The following is a 20,790-nucleotide window of genomic DNA, read 5'->3' as shown; positions in this document are numbered from 1 at the left end:
AAGTTTTCCGACAAATCTATTCAAATCTTTCTGCATCTTGTCTGAAATCAACAAACCCTGGTAATCGATCAAGACCAACTGTTTCCTTCAATCTGTAATTCCATGCCCCTCATTATTTCCTACACGTCAATCATGTCTCCTCACAATCAGCTCTGCTCTCAGAAAAATAACTCCCGTTTTGCCTAGGCCAGACCACTCAAAACATTCTTATGCAGGAAATTCAGAGTGTAACGTCGCTGTTTGTTTTGGTGAGTGTGTAGTAAGATTTACTTCTCTTCCACGTAGTCCTCCAACTACAGATGCACCAATCTTTCTAACAACATTGACTTTGTGACAGTCCACACATAACTTTTGGGTCTTACCTGACTTTGTCACCATGATGATGGGTGAACTCCATTCATTGAAACTCACTTTGGTTATGCCATCTTGGAACATCCGTGACATCTCCTTATAAACTTGCACCAACTTTATAGGTTTATGCCTGCAAGGATGTTACAAAATCAGAACAGCAACTCCTATATTTACATCATCTACAAATAAGTTATTAATTCCCAGTTTATTTCAGCATGCAAGAGAAATAACTCTTACGATTTTCTTCTGGAAGAGAACTGAATAACTTTACCAATATTGGACAACTTTTGCATTGTCCAATTTTATAGCAGGAACGTCCAATGCAGAATTCGCTAAAATTGGTTCTTCCCAGTGTGTTGTATTCAATAACACATTCTCCCCTTGCGTTCGTTCTCTGCCAAAATAACATTAGCGCATATTCCCATCACACATTCTGTGAGATTCCTCCATGCCAGGATTTCCTATCAAGTAGCTAACCTCACTCGATTTCCTTTTAATTTGATAAGGTCTTCGAAACCTTGCTTTAAAGTTTCACCAATTAATGAAATTTAAATAAATACATTGTTCCCAGTGGCAAAATTCTGATTTTTTTGTTTCTCATACACTTCCTGCTTCACCATTTGCTGCGATAATTTTAAGTGCTGTCTCGACAACTCTCCAACATTATTGAGTCCAATTCTAAAATTTGACAAATCGTCCAAATGCTTGGTCTCTGTAATCTGACTTATTATTATTTCCTTATTAAATTTTAATGGTCCTCTTTCTTTGTGCCCCAAATTGGTCTCAGATGATCTTAGTTTTGTGGATTCTTTCGATATATCTCAGATCACAAGCAGCACTGACGCAACTCCCTTATGGAAATAATCTGGCTACTCCGAACCATAAAACCTCAACATTGTCTTTAATACTTGACGTCTCCTTTCCAGTGCACTATGTGATTCTGAATGGTACCCAGTGGATATGATTCGTTTTAATCCGAAGCTATCTATATACTCCCTGGAAAGTTGGATGTGAAGTTTTAGCCTTGATCTAATTGTATCTCTGATAGTAGTCTTTATTTAGTTTTTTTAAAAAAAATCGTAATTTTTCCTCAATCCTTTTAGCTGTCATCTTGCAGAATTAAACAGCATTTGGAAATCTCGTCAATACATCCATTTATGTTAATTAATACTTATTCCCATCTTTTATTGGATGTAGGGAACCTACACAATGCATCAAGACAATTAAGACAGATTCCTTGAACGCTGCAGCAGGTATTAAAGGTGCAGGCTTTATTTTTTACCATGGTTTGAAATGTATGACACGTCAGGCAAAATTCAATTACATTCATCTGCAATCCAGGCCAGTAAAAATGTTATTGTATTTTAGCCTCCATTTTCATCACGCCTCAGTGACATCCAATTTTTTTGGCACATGTGGCACTCGCAGCCCCACTTTTCTGTACCCTACTGGAAAAAAAAACACTCTGCCCATTGTTAACATACTTAAATATATGTTGATCTCCATTTCCTCCCTAACATATCATTTGCTAATTAATATCATACAGGGATGCATTCACTCTCCTTCCGAATATATGTCTTCTGATCCAAGTGATATAATTTTTCATCTTTCTGCTGTAACTCAGTAGCATAGCTGAGCTGAATATACTTGCATTTTTAACGTTTGTCCCCTACTGTGTCCCGCTTACTTGATATTAAAAACATTGTAATCTTGATGCATTATGTAGATTCCCTACATTCAATAAAAGATGAGAATGAGTACTAATTAACATAAATGGATGCAATCATTTTTCAGTTTCCTAATCCGTGCCTTTTGATTCCTCCTGCTTTCGATTGTGACTCTGTGATCGCGGAAAGACACAATCTGGGAAAATTTCTTTATCAACGTCCTGCATTGCTACTCTTGCCTGCAGCTCGACTGGCTTTTCAACTGGAGTATGGAGCAGGCTAACCGGTGATTGAGCTATATCATTTGCAAGCACAAATTGTATTCTTGGAGCTGAGAGTTTGTCCAGAACTTCCACTACAAACTCCCCACTCTTTTCTGCCCACGCTAGCTTCACTGTACATCACTGAGTAATGTTTCGTCCCACCATGAATTCCTGTACACATAGTTCTTCAGGAGTACATATTTCCCCATCCTTCTGCATCACAGACTGAGACGATCCTGTGTCACTTAATATTGTTACCTGTCTATCTGCTACTCCTGGCCAAGGGAAATAAACTTTAACTTTGCAGGTATATTTTTCAAGCAGACTTGGCACTTCCTCCTTACCAACCACTGATCGGTTTGTGCACTCTGATGAAGCTTCACAGCTTCTACTGTGCTTTCTATTACCATGCCAATAAAACATCCAGGCTTGTTTTGTTTTCCTGAATTTGATTTTACAGTGCTTTCCATAGTTCTCCAATACTGATTTCATGTGACCTACTTTATTGCAATGAAAACCTCAGATCTTGTTCCCTTCAAGGTTTTCCTATATATCCTGTGATAAGTTATCCTCATGATCTTCACAGAGATTTAACTTTCCCTTTCCACGTGAGGATTTCTCTTTGCACAATTTCTATCCCTCAGGCTTAAAATGATTCTGGAAGCCCATCCTTGTTTTATGGATCAGTTCATTACAATCAGCCATTTCAGCTGCTCTCTTTGTCGTTTTAACAATATGCTCTTCCAGTGTAATCTTATCTTCAGCCTTTATCTCCAGCGTTTTAATGTGAATTCCTTTAGTAATTGCCAATTTCTGAAGTTCAATCTCTGTCTCCCTTTCTCTCTGCTCTTCTGCTCTCTCTTCTTCGAATCGTACCTGAAACTGTTTGAAATCTGGTCTCTTTTCCTTATCTCTCGCGTCTAACTCAAGCTGCTTCATATTCAATTAACATTTAAACATTTCTGCAAATTCTCATGAATTTTTCAGCTGGGTGAAATGCTGAGCTACTGCAGGGAGTGACCTCTCGTTTTCTCACAGAAAGAGGCAAATACAAACCCAGCATTTGTGCTTATTCCAGAAGCGTGGCCTGAATCAGTTTTTTGTATAAATGCCAACTTTACATCGTCCATAGTCAAACAACCCTTTGTACCTAAATGAGATATGCTTTCCCAAGAACTGTCCACGACAATCCAAATCAACACCCGAAATGAAGACGCAGGCACATATCGGTTGCTCTTTTAATCCATCAACTATCTCCCAATTTGTTATGAGCTAGGCTAAATTATTCAAAAAGTTATTAAGCAGACAACCCAGATCGTAACAATATATTCTTTTTCGCTAAGTGTACAGTGATAATTAACCAATTAGCTAATTATAAAAATTCACAAAATCACGGATAGAAAAATAAAAAATATATAGAATACCCACGGAACTTAGTCCTTCCAAAATAGACTGAATTATGCTGTTCTGAAAGTACACAACATTCCGAAAAAAAGCACCTTAAACACAGTGAAAATGAAACAGAAGCTTACGGTTAAAAATGAGAACGGCAGAAGGAGAGAAGTTATGAATTAGTGAACCACTGCTGCAGGATCTAAAAACTGGAATTCAGCATTCCAGAATGACCACTCTTTTATCATTATACAGTTCATTTCTAAAACATAGAGTCTTTGGCCTCAAGCCTCAGCTGTTGATGGAGAAAAAAAAGGCCTCACAGCGAAGAATTACATCAATATAACACTTCATCCTATTCGGAGCCTGAACTGATTTACAATGCCTTTGATAAAAAAAAAAGTCAAGACACATAATCCTTGAGGAAAAGTACAGCTCGTTGTGTTTTTAAAAGAGAGCATCTTTGTGACAGCGCAATCTGTACAAACAATCTTCATAACTGAAATTCTACGAACAGACAATGTCCTGGTAAATCTGGTCTGCACAGGTTCCAGTGCTGTCACATCCCTGTTTTAATGAAAATTGCAGAAAGACACTCAATACTCCATCTAGAACCGATTGAGCAAATGAACTTAACAACTTAGAAATGCACAGAAACTGCACTTTTTCAATAATGTGACTTTTACACAATACTGCGCCGTGGAGAAAGTGAGAACTGCAGATGCCAGAACTCAGAGTCGATAGTGTGGCGATGGAAAACACAGTTGCTCAGGCAGCATGCGAGGAGCGGGAGAATTGCAGTTTCGGACATAAACACCTCATCAGGGATGAGGTTTGTGACCGTGGGGACTGAGAGATAAACGGGTGGTTTGGGAATTTGGGGGCGTGATAGCTGAGAAAGTGATGAGCAGATAAAGGTGGAAAATAAGATACGAGTTCTGACAGGAGGTGGAGCGGGTACGTTGGAAAGGTGATGTGCAGGACATAAGGGCAATGCTGAGTTGGCGTCATGAAACTAGAATAATGTGAGTGTAGGGTGATTGAGGAAACTGGTGATCCCATGTGGCATCAAGGTCCCGAGCGGAAGATGAGGCCTTCTTCTTTCAGGTGTCAGGTGTTTAGGGAATGTCAATGAAGGAGGCGCATGACCTGCATGTGCTTGGCAGATTGGGAGGTAGAGAATGATTTACATCAGTGATGAGCTTCCAACTGCATATCCAAACTATCATTACGAACATGTTGTTACATCTCAGGAACAGTATCTGACACTACCTCCATCTAAGTAGAAGGCGAGGATTGCAGATGCGAGAGATTGTAGTCAGGAAGGATAGCGCTAGAAAGCACAGTGGTTAGGCAACATCCGAGGGCCAGGAATGTCAATGTTTCGAACATTCCTAGCGAAGAACTTATGCTCGAAAATCGATTTTCCTACTCCATGGATGCTGTCATACCAGGGGTACTTTTCAAGATCCACGCTTTTAACTCGACACCACCACCACTCAACTGCTTTAGAAAATTAAGATGCACCTGTCACCACTCAGTTGGTTCTTCTGCTGCATGCGAGGCAAACTGCAACATTCTTTTCCCCATAAATATCAGGTCATTCAGATCACTAAAGAACAGAAAACTGCAGAGGCTGATTATCTGAGGGAAAAGAAATTGTTGTAGAATTCTGCATTCTCTCAGTGCAACTGAATATTTGAATATAAAGTTGGTAAAGGAAAAGAGAAATCTTCAGTTTAATAACTGCTACATGCTGTTTCTCAAAGGAAAAACGAGTTTCATCAACTGGAATGTTTCAATCAGGCAATGCATGCTCACCCTGTCAGGTTCTGAGAGGAATGGTGGAATAGATATTGGCTTCGCCATTGCTGAACAGATGAAAAATATTAATTCGACTTCCGAAACAGTTGATGCTCCTGCAGAAAAGTCAATGTGAATCATATCCCAGCACAGCCATTTCGGTGTGTATTTCAGAGTCCTGCAATATCACATTTAATTGAAAAATTTTTATTGATTGTTCCTTATAAATACGGCATTCTCCATTTCAGAGTTCATTGGACAATATTTTACCCACTCACTTATTCAACGGTACATCACTCAATTTTAATACCCCTAATGTTCTATTCACGATTATCTGCCAAACTGCTTTCACGAAAAAATTGCTTATTTTTAAAACCAAAGACTGAGCTTAACCAATGCCTGTTGGAAATCAACCATCATTCTGTCACTCTCTATACGTTGTTTAGTGTGTCTCAGTGCCTGTCACCTAAATCCTGTGCCCTCTAGTTTTGAACTTCAACATATTGCGCAAATGATTGAGGCCAGTTGTCGATCCATGCCCCTCATGATTTCATAAACGATGAGAACGTGACACACTGGCTGTAACATTCCAGCGAAAAAGCCCCTGCTGACCCCATCTCCAGCTCGGCTCTCCCCAACATCCTTGTAAATCATGTGTGAAAAGTTTCAATTTTCACAAAATCCTTCATGTAGAAATTGACCATAATTGTAAACAATATTCTAAATGTGATCTCACCAATGCTCCATATCGCCACAACATGACCTTCCAACTTAGATAATTGACTTTCTGACTAATAACGAAAAGCGTGCTAAGTGCTTTCTTCACCACATTGTCTCCTTGTGGCACCAGTTTATCTGCTTTTATAAATTTTGCCTTGACTGATAAAGTTGTGATTGTCACTATGTTCTGCTGCCTTCACGAATATGTGGACCAACATGCAAAGTCTCTCCGTTCCTGTGGGTTTCCTCCTGTCCTGTCAATCATTGAGTAATCAGTTGATGTGTTACTTCCAATGTGCATCACCTCATGTTTTTCATGGTTAGTTTCAACGTCGCCTCTCTGAATGTGACATTTGATAAATCCATTTCTGTGCTCCTCCATCCTAAAAGGATCTTCCTCACTATTAACCACTTTGCTAATATTCGTATCATCGACAACTCTGCTTATCATTTCCTCCTAACTTGTTCTACATTCTTTACACGCATTCACAAACGACATGGGACCCAGCATTCATCCTTGTGTTACATCATTGAATACCAGTTCCAGTCATAAGAAACAGCCTTCTATCACCATCCTGTGTCTCTTACCACCACCAATTATGTTTGTATCCAACTGCCAGGGGACCTTAAATCCCTTTTCACTTGTATCCTCCTACCAATCTTCAGAGTGGTGTCGTGTTGAAGGTTATGTTGGAATCCACACAAATAACATCAACTTCACTACCCTCATTCAAAAAAAACCTGATCACTTGCCAATAAATTGTATTTAATCCAATCTGTTAGGTATGACATTCTGTAACAAAACCGTGATGACTCTCCCTGATGAAATCTTGCCTGGCGAAGTGGCAGTTAACTCTTTCCTTCAAGGTTTGCTCCAAAAGGTTCCCTTCAATTGATGTGAGACTCACTGCTGTGGGATTCTCTGGTTTATCTCTCCCAATCTTGCGTTAGTCCAGTCCACTACAAACCCAAAGATGAAAGTAAACCATTGCTCAGAACACCTGCAATTTCCTCCCTTGTCACAGAGAGGAACATAAGATACAAGTTCATCCTGAATTGAGAATACGCCCACTTCAATCTGGAAAACCGCGAACACTTCCTCAGTCCCTATGTCAATCTGTTTAAGAACTTTTCCATCCCTCCTCCTGCATTCTGCCCGTATATCTTGCCACAAGAGGACTGTCTGCTCGCTGAACAAGTAAAATGATTCAATCAGTTATTCCATTTGCAGACACGACTGTACTGTAACTCTAGAGGATGATCATTCAGATATTTTAGCTTGAAAAAGCTGTATTAAGCATTCGTGGTTATAAAATATTTTGCTTTGTTAGCCACAGGCTATTACAGTGAGAAATGGTTTGAATTTTCTCCAACTGAAAAACATTTACTTAATTCCAACTCCTGTGCAGATTCCTATCTGTTCACATCTGATGTGATGGAGATGTTGCTCTCTTGTTGTTTATCATATCCAGAACAGAGCGGCGGCACAAATCCCAAACACATGATTTCTATTTTCATTGACCTACGAAGTCGATGCCAGTGGCAAACATTGTAATGGGATTCATCAACAAGAGAAACTTTCAGGATGAAAACAGTTCTGTCTTATGTGCAGGGGGTCATTACAGAAGCACAGTATCCAGCCTCCTCAGGGGCAAGACGAAAAGATGCTGAAAAGAGAAATCGAAGTTAACATTTTTGGTCCAGTGACCCCGTCCTTGGCACTGATGGTTTCCAGGAAAACTTCGGTCGATATGCAGAAGATATGTGGGGGTGTAGTAATTAGGAGGAAACGAGATGTCGGGATAGAGTCGAAAGAGAGAGACGAGCAGTTGGGCATAGGAATTGATAATGATCTGTTTGGAGCATTAACAACTGCTCACAGAGACTGTTTATGACTAACCAAAGGTAGTGTGTGACTAGGCCTGGTGAGTGCGTCGGGGGCCAACACATGGGAAACTTCAGGCCTCTAAAATGACTGAAATTGATCTGGAGGGTCGTGGGGCCCTCAAGCAGAAAATGGTCTGCTGCTTATTCAGCATGCGCTAAGCTATGGTGCAACACTGCAGTAAGACTGAGATAAAGACGTTCGCTAGGAAACATGGTTCTGTGCTAAAGGAGCAGTGAACTGAAAGCTCAGGGACACTTTTGGCGTAACACTTCGTTTCCCAAGGTAGTGGCGACCACAATATGAGCTGTAGACTAGATTGTGCGAAGTGTAGGGAAAGTATTGCTTCACCTGGAAGGTGTATTTGAGCACTTGTATGCTAAGCATGGAGGTCAGAAATGGACAAGGGAGGAGTAGCAAGAAGCAAGGATACCGTGGAAGATATTATTATAGATGTTTTTTAATCAATGAGTAAGAATGCGACAATAAAGGTACTATACCTGAATGCTCGTACTTTTTGGAAGAAGGTTGGAGATATAACGGCATAAATCATCACAAATGAATACGATTTAATACACGTTGCAGAGACATGGAGACAGCATAGTCAAGACTGGGAGGTATGTAATCACTGGTATGAGACAATTTGGAAGGACAGAAAGGATGGTAAGGAAGGTGGTGTAACTCAAACATTGAAGGACAACATCAGACCGATGCAAACAGATGATTTAGTTTCTATGGAGAATGAGTTTGAATCTATTTGGGAGGAAATTAGAAGTTCTAAGAAGAAAATGTCACTGTTCGTCGGAGTCTCTCCGCCTCCAAATTTTAAGATGACATTGAGGAGGGCAGTGAACAAAGACATAAATAACAAATGAAAAAATGAATAGCAATTATCATGTGGGAATTTAATCAACATGTCAATCGGTCGAAGCAGCTCAGTCAGGGAAGCCTTGATGGGGATAGTGTTGAGTGTATCTGCGATAGATTCCTTAAATAATGTGTAATCGAACAGGCCAACAAGGGGAGAGGTTAAATTAGATTTAGTGCTGGGTAATGAACTCGGCAAGATGTTAGATTTGGCAATAGGTGAGCACTTGGGTGATAGTTACCAAAATTCAGTTATGTTTATTTTAGATTTTCATAGGGATAGGTATACATCGGAGTGCAAGCGCTATTGCTGGGGGAAAGAAAATTGCAATGCGATTAGATAAGATTATGCATTCAGAGGTTGGCAAAGAAACGACACGGAATGGGCAGAATAGAAATGTGGAACTTATTCAAGGAGCAGGTTCTGTGTGTCTTTGATAAATATGTACCTGTCAGAGGGGGAGGAAATCGTCAAGCGCAGGAGTCATGATTACTGAGGAAGTTGAATCTCTTGTTGAGAAGGCTTGTGTTCCCATGAGATGTGAATGCTCAGTAATGGAGATTGAGAGTTACAAGTTAAACAGGAAAAACCTGAAGAGAGATTGAAGACGAGCCAGGAGGGGACAGAGAATTTGTTGACAGATAGATTAAGGGAAAATCCGAAAGCTTTCCATCGATATGTGAGGGCTAAAAGAATGAATAGAATAAAATATGGCCAATGAAGGACAGTCGTGGTAAGTAGTGCGTGGAGTCAGAAGCGATGGGGGAAGAGAGAAAGCAATGTCTTTAGTCAGGATTCGCACTGGGAAAACAAAATGTTGTCTAGGACAATACTGAGAAACTGTCTACCAGACGAAATAGGATTGAAGTTCCCAAAGACAAGGCGTCATAAGCTCTGAAAATGTGAACATATCTAAATTCCCCTGGGCCAGGTCGTATTTATCCTAGGACTTTCTGGGAAGCTAAGAATCAGATTTATGATTCTTCCACTTTGATAGTAATGTTGTTATTGTCCAAAGTTAGAGTACCAGAACACTACAGGATAGTAAAAATTGCTTTCTCATTCAAAAAAGGGATTTAAAAAAACCCTGGAAATTATAGACCATTGTCCCTTCCCTCGGTTGTGGGTAAAGTGTTGGAAAAGTTCCATGAGATAAGATTTGTAATAATCTCGATTGGAATAAATTTATGAGGGCAAGTCAAGCCGGTTTTGTGAATGGGTGGACGGCACTCACAAACATTATCGAGCTCTGTGAATTGGTCAATGAACTGGATGTCGGTTTGCTCACTGAATTGGAAAGTTCGTTTCCAGACGTTTCATCACCCTACTCGGTAACAATTTCAGTGGGTCTCCAGGCGAAGCACTGTTCATGATTCCTGCTTTCTCTTGATATGTTTGGGTTTCTTTGGGTTGGTGATGTCATTTCCGTTGGTGATGTCATATCCAGTTCTTTTTTTCTCAAGGGGTAGTCGATGGCGTCGAACTCGAAGGGTTTGTTGATGGAGTTCTGGTTGGAATGCCATGCTTCGATTAAATCTCCTGCATGTAGGTGTTTGGTTTGTCTCGGATGGATGTGTTGCCTCAGGTGAATGTAGTGTTTATTGGATGCAATATTTGTCAAGTTCTTGCATGGCATTTTGGAAATGATATCTGTTTTTGCATATGGACAAATAGGCAGAAAACGAGCCACCAGGATACATGAACATCAACTAGCCACAATACGACGTGACCCTCTCTCACTGGTATCCTTACATACAGATCAGGAAAGGCACCACTTTGACTTGGACAACGCATCCATCCAAACACAAGTGAAACAGAGACACACACGATAATTCCGAAAAGCAAGGCATTCCAACTGGAAATCCATCAAAATCACATCGAGATAGACTTCATCTGCAACGAGCTGAACAACAGAACAGGAAATGATATCACTACAGGAAATGACATCACCAACCCAAAGAACCGCAAGCATATAAATAGAAAGCAGGAATCATGAAAACTCCATAACCCGTAGGCACACTGAATATATTACCTAGGAGGGTAACGAAAGTCTGGAAATGAGCCTTCCAGCTCAGTGAGAAAATCTTCATCTGGGAAGCTAAAACTGAGCTACATCTCTTGTCAAAACTTGCCAGGTGACTGAACAGATGTATGAGGATAAAGCCGTTTATGTAATGCACGTTTGGATTTCAGTTAGCCGTTTGATAAATTTCGCCACGGCAGGTGACTCACAAAATACTGAAGCATGGGCTTGAGGGGGATGTCGTGCTTTGTATCAGAAAATAGCCAGCTGAAAGAAGACAGAGGGTGTTTCTTGATAGGAAAACTTCATCCTGGAATTCTGTTGCTTGTGGTGTACTGCAACAATCTGTTTTGGGTTCACTGCCTTTTGTCATTTTTTTGTAAACGAGCTGGATGGGGGCGGAGAAGGATGGGTTAGTAAATTTGCGGACGACACGAAGTTTGGTAAAGTTGTACATTGTGCTGAAAGATATTGTAGGTAACATAGGGACACTGGTATGCAGCAGAGCGGGGCTGAGTGTTGGCAAATGGAATTTAATGCAGAAAAGTGTGAGAAAGAACATGGCATTAAAAATATCACAGAATATAAAGATCGATAGCAGAAGTTTTTATTAAAATATAAAATGAAAAAGAGAGACAAAAGTAAACATTGACCCTCTCGTGGATAAGAAGGGGTATTTACTTATGGGATATGTGGAAATAGCCATGACATTGATCAGGCATTTGCGTCGGTCTTCACAGTGGAGGATATTAATAACATGCCAGTAATTGACAAAGAGATGACATTTGGTGACGACCTGGGAACAGTCATTATAACAAAAGAACTAGTGTTGGATTGTTGAAGCTAATATTGCAAAGGATGGTTACGTCTCCAGGACCTGATGGAATGCATCGCAGGGTACTAAACACAATGGCATGTGCTTGCGGTAATTTTACAAAATTCGTTGGTCTCTGGGGCAGTCCCAGCAGATTGGAAAACACAAAGATGGCGTCACTGTTTAAAAAGTGAGGCAGACAAAATATGAGGAATGAGATCAGATTGCTTACAGTATCGAAGCAGGCCCTTCGGACCAACAAGTCCACACTGACCGCCAAAGTGCCACCCACCCAGACCCATTCTCCAACATTATAGACCAGTTTGTTTAACCTCTATAGTGCATAAATTTCTTGAGTCTATTATCGAGGAAGAAATAGCAGGGCTTCTCGGTAGAAATTTGACAGATGCAGCCTGGGTTAATGAAGAGCAGGTCATTCCTGCAAAATCTTTTCGAATTCTATGATGGCATTACGATCATGGTGTACAACGGGACCCAGTGAATTGATGTACTTAGATTTTCAAAATGGCCTCGACAAGGTGCTGTTCAGGGGCTGACAGTGAACGGTTGCTGTTTAGGGTAAAGTATGAGCATGGATATAAATGAGTTCTATATTATTAACCATCAACGATGTTCCTCAAGGATTGGTACTGGGACCGCAATTACTTGCAGTTTATATGGATGATTGGAAGTTTGGAGCCATGCATATCGTGTCAAGATGTGCAGTTGACGCAAAGGTGAGTAGCAGAGCAAAGTATGCGGAGGACTGTGAAAATCTGCAAAGGAACATTGAAATGTTGGTTAACAGGCAATATTCTGGCAGAGGGAATTCCGGATTTGAAGGTGTCTGCTGATGAGAGGACACTATGTGGAATAAGCTTATTTCGAAAATTCAGAAGAATGAGGCCGGATCTCATGGAAACATACAATATTATGAAGGTCATGTGTGAGATAGAAGTCGAGAGCATGCTTCCATTAGCAAACGAAACTAGGGGAAGAGGGCACAACCTCTAGATTAGAACGAGATATAGGACTGAATTGAGTAGGAATTTCTTCAACCAGAGGGTTGTTCCTCGATGGAGTGATTGCCCAACGATGTATTTGATGCGCTATCAATCAATGTTTTTTTTAGCTCGGGCTGCATTTTTTAACAATAAAGGAAGTAAAGATTACCTTCAGAGTTTGGTTAAGTAGATACGTGTCCATGGAAAGATCAGGCATGAGCTTAATGAGTAGCGAAGCAGTCTCTAAGGCCTGTACAGCAAACCCTTGCTCCTCGTTCTCATGTTCTATGAATGTATATGTCACATATTCCGCGATTTTAGGGAAAACTTCCATGGAGCTGTTGGGGAGGTGTTGAGAGAGAAGGCGCAGTGCACCACGATGCCCCGGAGGGAATGGTCTGTGGGGAATGCGGACAATTGGGGGGGGGGGAGGGGGATGTATGTTTGGTAATAGTATTTCGCTGGAGGTGGTGGAATTAGGAAATTATTTCGTTGATCACTTGGAGTACCAGAATGCTTAAAGCGCCAGACCAATTTCTGAAAAATAATGGGATGAGAATGGATAGTTGCTTCATGATGGACATTTGCAAGATGGCTCCAAGGTGCTTCTTTGGTGCGGTGAAAGTCACAATGTCTTTGAGAAGCTAACTTTAGCAGCCATATATCATTGTGCCCACAAGAGCAGGTCATAGTCAGAGATTTTCTTGACTCCTAAATCGTTGATAACACATTGCCTGCGAGTACACGCCACCGATGATTTGTCACTGGCAGTCTCCATTAACAGCTATTCACTCTCAGAGCGAGAGCGTTATTCACCTCATTGACCAAATGTTCTTCTCTTTCTTTTCCTCTTTCCCTACCAACTGTTTACTACTTTACAATACAGAATGAGACATGATGGGATAGTTCCTTTTCGCCTGGATGATTGCAGTGTGAAAGAAACAACGTACAGGAGAAGCACAACAGATTAGTCAGCATCTGAGCAGCAAGAGATATTTAAATCCAAACCTTCTTGAGGATTCCTTACTGCAGTTGTAACAATGTTGAAAAGCTCAACACCGCCCAGAACAGAGCAGCTGAATTGAGCAGCAAAGCATAACTAATAAAACATCGACAAACATCCATTCCCACCATAACCAAACGCTCAGGCATGCAGTCTGCAGCATCCACTAGATGCACTGCAGATATTCGCCAAGGTTCCAACACCAGTACATTACACATTCACAACTGCTTCCATCTAAAAGGAAAAGGGCACTGGACAGATAGGAAAGACCTACAACCCACTTACCATCCTGCTCGGGAAATATATTGCCATTACTCCAGAATCACTGGGTCAAAATTGTGGATTTCACTTACCTATAATTTGGATCGACCGACAGCACACAGAAACGATGGTTCAAGAAGGAATCTCATCATCACCTTATCCAGTCAAATCAGGAATGAACAATAAATGCTAACCTGTTCTGGACTACCCACATCAGACGAAGAATGAAAATCTTTTGCTTTGGTATTCTGAGGATTCTCTCTTACTGAAATATTTCTAGATTTATTTGAGTGGTATCAAAGATGAGGATTTGTTGTTGGGAAACTGAAACGAAGCATTACATCAGAATTTAAAGGAGTTGTTTGCTCCATGAACCTTACCGGCCTTTGAAAATGAAAGCAGAAAGCTACATTCAGAGTGGAGTGAAAGTATTCACTATCTGAAATATCGAGGCATAATTGGAGGGACGCTGGAGAGAAACTGCAGAAATGTGATGACGATACAATTACTTGTCTGCCCTGAAAATTCATCAGGGCAACCACACCGGGGGAAAGCCATTCAACTGTTCTGATTGTGGAAAGGGAGTTGCTCAGTTCTCTAACTTGCTGACTCACCAGTGGGTTCACACGGACAAGAAACCATTTAATGATTCAGAGTGTGGAAAAGGCATTAAAAGGTCTCAGGAACTGCTGTACCATCAACGTGTTCACGCTGACGAGAAACCATTCAAGTGCTCTCTCAGAGGGAATGGGTTCAGGCCGTCATTTGATTTCACTTGGCATCTGCGAAGAGAGAGGCCGTTCGCCTGTTCTAAGAATGGGAAAGGTTTCTTTCAGTCATTCAGTCTGCTGAGGCACCAATGAGTTCACAGAGAGGAGAGACCATTCGTCTGCTATGATTTGAAATAATTAATTGATTCCAGCAATCTGCTGATATATAAGCGAGTTCATACTGGAAAGAGACCATTCACCTGAATGTATACGATTTGCCTTTGAATGGAAAAGTGAATCAGAATTGACTTTCTCGGTGTACTGGTACACTAAAGAAGGCATTTGCTAAATTCAAAGCAGAGAACCATTTACTGTCCGTGGAATTTGAGCTAATATAGAACAAGGATTAGGAACATTTGGGGAGGGCGGAACAACAGCATAACTGACTACCTGCAGGTCTTGTACAAACTTCCATTTCCCCGATTCACCAAAAATGTTTGCCTTTTTGACCGGAAGAATGGGAGCTCTCACCGATGATTATCCACAGGGAATTATCACTTCACCCTTCAGCAGGGATTCAAGGACTACAGTAATTCCTTTTACAGACTCGGGTTTTAACGAGTCTTGTGTTCTGCAAGGACGATACTGAGACTTCGGGATTATCCTTTTGGTTTCACAGCTTCGTATTAACCCCACATCACGTTTGCCATTTGCCATGCACTCAGCAGGGACCCTTCTTAATCTTGGCTCCGAGACATCTACCATAGCACAACGCCAGGCTACCCTCTTGGCGGGGGTCACCTGGACTACCCTATCTGCCTGAGTTAGCCAATTTAGTTTCTCTATATATGTCCTTATATCTGCATTGAAGCAGATATGCACATCGTCCCTGAAGACACAAGCTTTCTTTTCTTGTGCCAGTAGTACCCATGGTCCCAAATCCTGCCACCTGTCACTGGATGTGTTCGCCAATGGTATTTGAGGAAAGGAGCGTTCCACATCAAAAAGATAGAGTCTACTTGCCGTCACAGATATCTTGGATAAGTTTACACTGACTGCACATCTGTGATCGTTCTAATAAAATTCGCACAACAATAACTGACCTGGTTCAAACATTCTCCTAAAATAATCCTTCTCATATGATTTGTAATGGCCATGACGGTGTATGCGTGCTGAGCAGTGCCTCATATCTCCAGCATGTAAATCGGTGTTTTTGGGATTAACATGGTTACTTGCTACGTGGGCGAGCGAATCGCTCACTGAACTTATGGCTCTCTGGGTAATCATCACTCATAGCCATGCATCAGGGGTCGTGAGTCGGATTTTACAGCCTGCGCTGATAAATCTTCTTTTTGTATTACCTGCAAGCCTGTCGGGGTACTGCACAAATCCGACCCCAGCCTCACTATGAGATCACCAACATCAGATTTCAAGGACAGAATTCCGAGAAATGAAATGAGAATTGGAATGTTTCACCATTACTGGTTTCACACAATAGGGGTGCGGTTAATCTCTCTCGTGTCACGAATCCTGATGCATCCATTGCGTCGACTCTCTCAACTGCCTAGATTTAAGGACTGAATATGTTGCCCCTGTATCTACCAAAAAGGTAACTGGTGCACCTTCCACATATAATACATTTTCCCTTGATAATAGAATTCGCTTCTTCTTATCAACACCTCAATGTCATGGACCTGAAACATTCGAGTTCCTTTCCAGATACGGAGTTGTTTTTTTTTCCCATTCCTTGTCTGATGATATGGTAGTTTACTGACCTTGTAAGTCTGCTAATAGTTCGGTTTAACTTGACATCTTTTTTCTATCTGTCTGCAATACTTGCCTCTGCAAAGTCAGGTTCTTACTTCTTTGTTTCCCCGTGGTTTTATTGGTTTCGAAATAAATGCTAATTTTCCATTACAATGGACATCACATTATTTTTGAAGGTCGCTGCAACTGCGAGGGCCGAGGTGCCTGCACTGCATTGTAACGTTCTATGTTGTAAGCTACATTTCCTGCTCGTTTCTGATGTCTCTCCTCACTGTGGAAGCTTCCAGTCACATCTTGCAGAGACTTGTCTACACTTCGTTTAATAGAGACAAATGTATTTCCTGCTCAGAATGTGATCTCTCTGCAATGGAGAGGAAAACAGAGTCGGTGACAAAACTGAGATCACTTATGTTCTGTCCAGAATCAACAAAAACTATCCTGATCTTCCAGTCTCCTGTAACTTCACATTACACTGTGTTCACACCCTACAGGTTCTTTGGCTGTATTCCTGATGAAGGGCTGTTGCCCGAAACGTCGATTTTACTGCTCCTCGGATGCTGCCTGAACTACTGTACAATTCCAGCCCCACTCTAATCGAAACACTGTGTTCCCAGGCCACGATTCCGGTCTCTGGTTTGCTGCAGTGCTCCTTCAAGGAATAACACAAGCTGGAAGACCTGCAACTCATTTTCTACAGACATGCAAACGTTAGGACCCAACATCGAGTTCAATCATTTTAGAACCCGTCCGCCCTCTTCCACATTCTTCACCCACCCTTCCATCTCATCAGTTCCGAAGACAGATCATTGGACTCGAAATGTTAACTTTCCTTTCTCATGAGATATGGACACGAGATGCTGACTTTGTTCTGACCTTTTGGCTTTACTTCAGGGAACTTTGCTTGCCTGTTGTAATCGCCAGACTGCTGGAAGCTTCTGATTGCAGGATGAGATTCTCAGAGGAGATGACAGGAATGGCAAGGGCTGGACCATTTCCATTGTGAAGGTAGACGAGCTAGGTTGGGGGATGTTTATCGAAGAGTAGAGAAAGCTCTTTGGGTAACCGATTAACGTGCACATTTTATGAAGAGGATAGATATGTATGAGAGAGATCAGCCTGTATTTGAAAGGAATAGAGTGACATAAATGAAATACAGGAGACGAGATGTTTTTAGGAGAATTTGCAAGAATACTTTCAACAGTCGAGTGTTGCTTATCTGGAAATCATTATCTGAGCATGTGGTAAAGCTACGTGTCATGAGAACGTTCCAGCAGTCTGTAGCCGAACACTTGAAGAGCCAGAGCACACCTGGATAAGGAACAGATACTGGAAAGAGTGACCAGGACAGACAGACGCGAGATGGGTGTCCTGAACGCAATGGGTCAAAGACAAATTTGTGTGCTAAAAGGCAATTGTGGGCGCGGCTCTGTGGCGCAATGGATAGCGCGTTGGACTTCTATGTCACTGCTCAGTTTGCAATTCAAATGTTGTGGGTTCGAGTCCCATCAGAGTCGAATTTTGGTTTATGGTTTGGAAGGTGGTCAGAGCAGACTCGGCTGCTCATCTGCAAAACCAACAGTAGTCGTGCAGAACTCAACTGTCTTGAAACGGAACATTTTCCTCTCACAAGTTTAAATTTTCGATGTCTATTTATGATAGAGATCAATAAATATCTGTTAGTCAGTAGGCAACACGATGATGTGTATAAGCTGGAAAAAGACACAAAATTGTTGTGTCAGCCGTGATGATATTGAATCATGGAGCAGGACGAGATCGGTATTAACAATGGGCTCCTTTGTGTCTGTGCCATTTCTGGTTCAGATGTTTAAGCATTCATAATAATAACAATATGAATTAAACGCCACGAAATATTTTGGTCTCACCTCCACATCCCTTCCCTTCCAGCTGGAATAGACAGCTCTTGTTTCAGCTTTAGATCAGACAGCGGAGGGTTCTGACAAGTTCTCCTTCAGGCTGAATGTTGCTTCGCATGGGTTTCAAAGTGGACACCTGGAGCAAGCAATTGCATGGATTCAGGTGATTCAGGGGCAGATTTCCCCTTTGCTGGGCTGGAATTCTGGCCAAGGTAATGAACGTGAAGTTCTGACATTTTGAATCTTACTCTGGATTCTTGCGACTTCAGCAATTAAATTGGAATTCACGTTGCCCTTGCATAACATTATTCAATCTTCACTGTTTATAAAAATCATGCCACGTGCTCGTGGGTGCAGTATGCTGAATATTGTTGTCGTTGTGTGCAGTGTGGGTCGATGTGTCATATGAACATGCCGATGGAAGTTGGTAAAATTTCAGTGAATCGAATTCCCTGACGTAGTGAAGCCGATCGAAGGAAAACCCCAGTCCAGTGGCGACATAACATTTCCGGTGATCAACGCAGGACACCACGATAAACGTACGCAGAATTCAATACAACCGATTTTCACCACATTTTTCAATGCCACATTCCCACCACATGTGCGGGACATTATTGTAATCTCTAAGCTCTCACATTCTACAGGAAGAACATTCAAATGGCCGACTATCCATTATTAATGTCCTGAATTCACACACACACGCGCGCATGTATGCGCATATTTATATATCCACATAAAAGTTGCAAAAGAACGTTGAGTAAAACAGCATTTATTCTAAAAAAATATGATTTTTTGGAGTGCTCTGTCCTTGGGAAATGCCTCAGTTACTTAAGACCAGCCATAAATACTCCCTGAGTGAATATTCAACACTCAATAGAGATACAGAGGTGTTTTTTGCAAAAAATGACGTGTTTCATACCGCTGATCCTGCGCTGTGTTAAATTCTCTAAAGGATGTTTAGCTCTTTTCATATTACTGATTTTGCTGCAAGCTCGCACAGGCCATTAAAGCAATCCACAATATATTAGATTTATCTCATTGGACATTTTGACTGTTATCAGAAAAACTGGAATCGAAACAATAACGATGTTTTAAGTATTGCTGTGAAGATTACAGAATTGCAGTAGGAATATTTTTCGTTTCTTGTTAATGGATATTTTGGGGGAAGATGAGTGAGCAGCATATGGACTCACTCCCTTCTCTGTGATTGCAGCCAAATGTTCCAATGCAACACATAAAAGGATAAAGGTGCATTACATTGGCAGGTCAGATCCCACTCACGATAGTATAGTTTCACTTTGAATATCGCCATCGTCCAAAGTATTAGCTGAGTTGGGAGATCATGATCCTGAGGGTATGCTGAGACATTGCGAGAATTAATCCCATATTGTTGGCTTCACTTTATATCATAAACCAGTTATGCAGCGGACTGAGCTAACCTGCTTCCCTTTCATGCTCAGTTTTGTTACAATTTATAGTAGTTCACGTGGAACAAGCTGCTGAACCTTTCCTCACAATCAGCACATTCAGTACTTAGTCGTACTCAGTTACAGGTGTTATGAAGTTTCTTTCCAATTAACTTTAACCAAATACAGAGTGTGCACGTAACGCGTACCCATCATGGCCGCCCAGACTCCCTGTCAAGGTGAAATTCATTCCTTGCGTGTCTGCACGCATCTTCACAAATATATTAGGATCAGCTTCTCAATAATCTTTCCAGCGAAAAAGTTATCATTTTCGAATTCAACTGCTGTAGAAGGAAAAGGATAACTTTCGAAACTTCTCTTTATCATTCATCGCTGGTTTTGAAGTTCTAAAGTTTTGATATAGATCCATCCGAATGAAGAAATTTCCCTCCTGTTTAGATTAGATTAGATTACTTACAGTGTGGAAACAGGCCCTTCAGCCCAACAAGTCCACACCGACCCGCCGAAGCGCAACCCACCCAGACCCCCTATATTTACCCCTTTACCTAACACTATGGGCAATTTAGCATGGCCAATTCACCTGACCCGCACATCTTTGGACTGTGGGAGGAAACCGGAGCACCCGGAGGAAACCCACGCAGACACGGGGAGAACGTGCAAACTCCACACAGTCTGAGTCGGGAATTGAACCCGGGCCTCAGGCGCTGTGAGGCAGCAGTGCTACTCTCAGTTTACTCTCATCGCCTGGAAACCTTCCATACGGACACAACTCAGTTTTACCTGGTCGTCACGCCACATGATCTATTCGTTTTTTCCACCAACCCATGAAACCTCGCCTTGTCTTTTCAAATGGCATTACCCCTCACTACATCGATGGCTTCCTTTCCTTTTTTTTGTTTCCAAGTAAACGTTGTCCATTCTTCCTGACGTCTTTTCATTCCAGTCATCGCCATCCATG

General features: G+C 41.4%; 1 non-coding gene across 1 annotated transcript; it reads left to right on the top strand.

Moving 5' to 3' along the window:
- Positions 1-17,953: 17,953 nt before the first annotated feature.
- trnar-ucu (transfer RNA arginine (anticodon UCU)) lies at positions 17,954-18,045 on the top strand. Its single transcript is given in 2 exon segments — positions 17,954-17,990; positions 18,010-18,045. It is a non-coding gene; the product is annotated as a tRNA-Arg (tRNA).
- The last annotated feature ends 2,745 nt before the right edge of the window (positions 18,046-20,790 follow it).

Source organism: Hemiscyllium ocellatum, unplaced genomic scaffold (genome assembly GCF_020745735.1).
Source record: "Hemiscyllium ocellatum isolate sHemOce1 unplaced genomic scaffold, sHemOce1.pat.X.cur. scaffold_253_pat_ctg1, whole genome shotgun sequence".
Lineage (NCBI taxonomy): Eukaryota > Metazoa > Chordata > Chondrichthyes > Orectolobiformes > Hemiscylliidae > Hemiscyllium > Hemiscyllium ocellatum.
Note: the sequence above shows the minus strand (reverse complement) of the source record. Positions and strands in the feature narration are given on the sequence as shown.